The following is a 6,314-nucleotide window of genomic DNA, read 5'->3' on the forward strand; positions in this document are numbered from 1 at the left end:
CCCACGGCTCTGCATTGCCCACGGCTCTGCACTGCCCGCGCCCCTCATCGCCCGTGGCTCTCCGTCACCCACGGCTCTGCGTTGCCCACGGCTCTCCTCCACCGCCTCTGTACTGCCCACGGCTCTGGGCATGCAGATCACTGCCCAGGGACATCCTGCGTGCCCCTGTTCTTGGTGGCCTTCCATCTCCCTCTAGCGGTGCCGGCGATGCTGAGGACACAGACACGCTGCAGCACTGGCACCAGCACCGGCACCAGCACTGGTACCAGCACTGGTACCAGCACTGCAAGCCCTGCTCAGCTTCCTGTGGCCACCGAGGGGCCCCTGCGCTCAGCACCCACCCGCACCCGCGTGGGCGCAGGGTGACCGCCCCGCAACGCTCTCAGCCGCCCTCTCCCCAGCCCCTTCTCCCCGGGGGAAACATCGCAGCGTGCCGTCCTGGTTATTAAGGCAGCCTGGGCTATTAACTGCGGTGTTTTACTTTTCCTCCTGACATTTTGAGTTACTGGAGTTTGATGTTTTTTTCACATTAACACATCTCCAGGCACGGAAGTTGAGCAGCAAATAGCGAGCTGCTCCGTGCTGAGATGCGAGGGAGGCCGCCGGCACGCGAGGCAGGCGGACGCCGGGCCGGAGGCTGTGCCGCCCGTGCCAACGCCAGCAGGCCCCGCGGCGGCTCGAGCTGAGGGCAGGGACGGGCACGCTTTGCCCGCGGCGGACGTGACTTGCGGTGGACTTTGCCTGGAGGAGGAAGCGTGCCCGGGGCCGGGCGCGGAGGAGCCTTTGCCGGGACCGCTCCACCCCGCGGGCACGGTGAGCGGGGCTGGGGGACCCGCCGCCCGCCCCCACGCTTCCCCGCCGGCGGGGCGGCACCCCTGCGCCCTGACATCGGGGGGCTTGCAGCCCCCGAGGGCTGTCCCCCGCGAGCGCCCGGGGGGCGGCGGGGCTGCGTGAGCCGGGGTAGGCTCTGCACGCTCCCGCACGGGTGCAGGGTGACCCGCGAGTACTCGCACCTCGCGGCCAGATGCTCACCCACCGCCTGGTCTCTGACTTGCCGTGACAGCCGCCGGCTGGGCACGGGCGCCCCGGTCCTTTCTTAGCCGCCCGCACAAGCCACCGCACGCCAGCCTACAGCTGAACGCCTGCCTGTGTCAGAATTAATCATTCTGGCAGTTTACAAGGCAATTAAAGGAAGGGGCCCTGTGTCTGATTATACAGCAAATAAGCCTTGGCAAATTGCAAACGTGTCGAAAGTAGTTCCAATTAGCCACAGCGATCCGGCGGCGCGGAGTGCCCGGGACAACAGCTCACCCTCGCCTCGGTGTCTCGCGCTCGCGAGCTGAGCRGTACCGTGTCTCGAGACCATCAGCTGCGCTCCTGAGCTAAGAGCGCCAAGCGTGGTGTTTATTTATCGGCCGCGAGGGAGGGATTGCTACAAGTAGCAGGGCAGCGAGACACAGCAATTAGCGTATTGTTCCAGTACGGCTAATTGCCTGTTGYCCAAGTGAAGAAGCTGCTCTTCCTCCTTGTTCCTGGTTGCAGAAGCTGAGATAAACTATWTGTGTTCAGAATCCTTCTTGTCTCTATTTGATGTAATATGAAAGCTATGGCCAAAACCGAGTTCTCCAGAGAGGAGACATATGGACGGGATGAGCCTGGCGTCCTGGGCGCCCAGGCTCCTCCTGCAGAGAGGGGCGTTTTGCTCTGCTGCTTCTCTTGCATCCGGACACAAGTAACCCCAAGACTTCCCTCGCGCAGCGATCCCACCCCGCGAGCGGCATCACGATAAGCCGCGAATGTATCTCACGTGGCTGGAGGCCACACGCCGCAGTGCCATGCTCCAGGCTGTGGCAGGAGGCACAGCCTGGCTCGTTTGCTCGCACCAAGCCTGAGCACCTGCAGAAGTGGTGATGGAAGCACATGTGGTTTGCTTTGCAGAGAAATAAAGGAGCGGGCACGGCAGCAGGGCAGCTGGGAGCTCCTGGAGCCTTTCTGGGGGGTCTTCAGGCTGCTGGAGCTGGGAAAGGAGCTGTGGGCCACTGCAAGGATGGAAAGCACAGTATGCAGAGGTGGTAGGTGCTGGTCCCTGGAGTGGTCAGCTGCTAATGCTTGGAGTGGTAAAGCAGGGAACCTTAAGGTGGAAAGTAACATAATTATGTTGAGATTGGTTATGAGTTGTGTTTATGCAATGTGTCATGTTTCCTACAACATCATTTGAGTATAGTTATTATGAATGGGCCAGTGAGATTTGAACAGGATAAATAAATATTTCATTGGAGGCTGCAAAATGTTCTACAGACTGGTGCATTGTGTCAGCCTGGTGCGGGAGCGCTCTTGCCRCTGGTCCTGGGTAGCTCCCCTCCATGGTCCCTGACTCCCTGTGGTGGCAATGGGAYGCTAAAACCCTCAACCCTCCAGGTTTTCAAGGCTTCCAGCTTCCTTCCTGTGCACGGAGAGGATGGGCTGCCCCTGGGCCAGGGGGGACTGGCAGATTGGGGAGGGGGTTGGCAGGGACTGGYAGGAATGTTAATTTTAGCCAGCACCTGCTCTGCTCCAGGGAATATATTTATTTCAGAAGCACCATGTGTTTGTCTTTCTGAAACAAAAAATGCTTCAGGACTTGGGGTTTGTGGAAATCTTCCAAAAATCTGGGATAACTGCAAACTGAAAGGGAATCATGTTGCAAAGRCTCAAAATGGTTATGAAGACAAAACCTGAGTTTTCAGACTGTTCCAGTAACAGTCCATCTGCATTCCAGCAAATATCAAAGGCCAGTCTGTGGCTTTCACAAACAGTTCCAAAATTGTTCCCAGTTACACCTCTAAAATAAATATATATATATACGTACATGTGTGTCTGATGAGAATGAGCTCTGTCAGCTCATCAGAATAAAATGTTAGAAAATGCCAGTATGTTCCTGACCTTAATTTGAACAGACTTGCCTTCCTCCCCTTTCTGGAGTTATTGCTTCCTCCCCAGCACTTGCTATTTAGATGTTAATCGCCAGTTTTCATTAGGCAAAGAGTGTATTTGCTTGCTGTGCTAACCCGAGTGCCTTGCTTAGCACTTTCTCCACCTGGGAGGGTGCAGGTGGCTGGAGAGAGGATGTGACTCCCTGCCTGAGCTCAGCAGGGTGTTCACAGATAAGTCTTTAGCACGTAGCTGTTGAACTTTAGGATGCCACACACCAGCCAGGTCTCGATGGTACGTAGGTGTATGCTCTAGTGCACTGCTTAAGTGCACGATTGCGACCTGGCAAAGGCAGCCAAAAGGACTTTGCTGCTGTTGGAATTTGTGGAAGGATGTTAAAGCAAAATGGGGCTCCAAACTGTGGCCTGGATTGTACCTTTCCTGTCTGAATGCCTGACTGAGAGCTCATTTGCTTTACAATTTATTGCTTGGAGCTGTAAAAATCTGCCATCTGCTTGCTTCCTCTCATGGCCACGCTCAGTGATGTTTTTCATTCCCAACCACCCCCTGTACAATAAAAAGTATTTGCATACCTGGCCAAAAGCCCTTTCTGTTATTGCCCTTTGGAGCAGGAGACCTCCAGAGCACGGCGTGCGCTATGTTTTGCCGTAACAGCTGTGCCACACTTGCAGTGGAAGCGACCTGTGCATTAGAAACGGGCTACGGATTAACCGGCTGTGGTGTGTCAAATGCTTTGAGAGTGCTGGTAGCAAGAGAAAAGGGATACTGTCCTTGCTGCCCTGTGGTGTGTGTTGAGCAGTCACTTGGTTTTGGTTCACTTCTTGACGTTCCCTCCTGCGATGGTRTGGTATGAGAGCTGCAAGGAGTGCTGCTGCTACTGAATACCTTGTGATCCCTGCACCAAAGGTGTAAGATGCAAAGTGCTGGGCAAACACCACACTTCCCCCACATCTTCCTGGATGAGACAAAAGGTGGTTTCCTTTACAGGCTGTGAATGTTACAGTAATAAACATCTTTCTGATGAAAAGACTTCAGAATCCAAATAATTTTTTTTAAAGTGCAATAATAGACTGTGCRTGCTGAAGTTTTTAGGCCAGTCTGGCTTTAAAAGCCTGATGCCAAAACTTCATGTTTGTTTTTTGTCTTGTTTCAAATCACTGTCTGTGATTAAAAACACCTCTTGACCAACTTTTTTTTGTTCTAGACCAATTTGCTTAGTGCAGAACAATGCCAGAGTCTGTAGCCCACCGAGGTGGGTGACTGGCTCTCCCTCTCGCTGGATGCTGGGCTCACCAATGTCCCTCAACCCTGCAGATCTGCAGCCCAGGAGCCTACACCTCCCTAGTCCCTGGCTGCCAGCAGGAGGAAGAATATCTTCTAACTACTCCAGATTGAGAAAAGGGGGTCTGCAAATTGCCCAGTGATGGGTGCAATAGCACTGCGGTTTCGTGCCATGGCCTCACTGYGCACCAGGAGTGCTTGCAGGATGGACAGGCTGGGTGTGGGCTGTGGTGCAGCCCCAGWACTTTCCTGGGCTGGGGCGGGGGGGGAGGTTGTGTGCTGGTGTAGAGCAGGATCCTGGGGCAGAAGTGAAGGATGGAAACACAAGAAACCCCTGGGCTCCAGCACAGGGCAACTCTGAGGGAGGTGTGGGAGCACTGGAGAAGGGCACAGCCTTCCCTGTCTCCACATCAGTGGGCAGCAGGCTTGTGGTTTTCTGGGCTGCGTTTCATTCCCTTCCCAGGAGATGGCAGGCCAGTTTTATAAATCTGCGACCCGTATTTACCAGACAGTAGATACAATCTGTTTCCACAAGAGGGCTGGACTAGACCTCACTGATACCAGAGTGCTTGAGGAAGAGCTGGGAACTGAAACACCTTCACTCACTAGGGCTGAAGTTAGCTGAGCTTATAGCTTAGCTCCATCTACTCTGTTCTTGCTTATGTGTTTGAGGGTATTRCAAATGGTTATGGAATACCCTTTCAGGACTGCACAGTCCACGTCCCCAGTACTACGTCTCCTTGACTTTGACATCTCTATCTGCTTCTGCTGGCGTGGTACGTTGGACCTTTGACTCTGCCCGTCCCACAGACGGCCCATTGTTCCACCGCACGTCCTCCTGCCAGGGCGGAAACAGAGGGAACGGGAACGGAACGACGGAGAAAACAAACCAGTTACACAACTTAAATACATAATTCTAGCATTTGTAATTATTGATCCTTGAGAGGGAGGAAACAGCTTTTGGACTTAAGGGACAAACACGAATGTAAGGGGTTTAAACATCTTCACACTTTCTGGGGAATTTCATGAATGTACTGTATTGGCACAGTTGCCTGCTGGGTGGGAGATCAGACTTGATGTCCTGGCAGAGTCCTTCCAATCTTCTGATCTGAGAAAGAGGTGGTGTTTTGGCAAACATGGTGCAAGGGCAAGAAGACTTGGGCACTGTTTCTTTTTCTTTCTTCACTTTTTTTCTTCCCCTCCTCCTCCTTGGATCACAGCTGTGTTACAAAAATTAACAGGAACGTGGAATCCTGTGCTAATGCCACAGGTATCCTAAACTCCCTGCAGGGACTTCATCTGGAGCGCTGCCTGTATCATGCAAATCACTCTTGCAGTGACAGGTAGCTCCAGCTGGGACAAACCCATTGCAGGAAGAGCTGCTGCTTCGCATGCTGCAGCAGTACCGGACTGCRGAACTGAGAGGCCCAGCTCTCCGTGGCTGTATGATTTCTAGACCCTGGGACTTCAGTTTTGACATCCAAACCTTTGCTAGAGGTAAACTGGCACATGCATCAAGAGCCCGGGTCACCAAATGCAGCAGAGTGGATCCAGGCTTGAGACTGTCCAACCAGCGGCTTCTTCCCATCCCGGACTYGAGACAGCCTAAGGTCCTGGTGGGCTTGGACTTCTTCGTGCCTTTTCTGCCCACATGGATCTCTACAAATGTTGTCAATAAACAAACCAAGTACTTTGATGTGTGACCACAGGCCCTGCCATGTCCACCAGACAAGCATCCCACCTGAGTYAGAAACTTTCTCTCTGGGGGACAGCGGATGCTTGTTGCTGTAGTCCTGCTGCTGACGCAAAGAGGGGAAGCTCTAGTGCAGAGCAAGAGCAAAGCAGGCTGGCRCAAGGTGGAGAGAAGGGCTCCAACCTCTCGTCCCCAGCCGTGTCCCCAGCCCCAGTGTGCCTGCAGCCTCTGTGCCCTGGATACAAAACACAGCACTGCTCTCCTGCCCCGTCCCGAGTGGGGGGAATGTCGGCATCCGGCCTGCAGTGGAAAACCATCCCGTGACGCGCTCGTGGAAGCGCTGGCGGCTCCGCGGACCCCCGGGCTCCGCGGCGGCACAGCCCGCTCCCGCGGCCGCCTTCTCCGCGGG

This window comes from Rhea americana, unplaced genomic scaffold (assembly GCF_003343005.1).
Source record: "Rhea americana isolate MKP2758 unplaced genomic scaffold, rheAme1 scaffold_162, whole genome shotgun sequence".
NCBI classification, from domain to species: Eukaryota; Metazoa; Chordata; class Aves; order Rheiformes; family Rheidae; genus Rhea; species Rhea americana.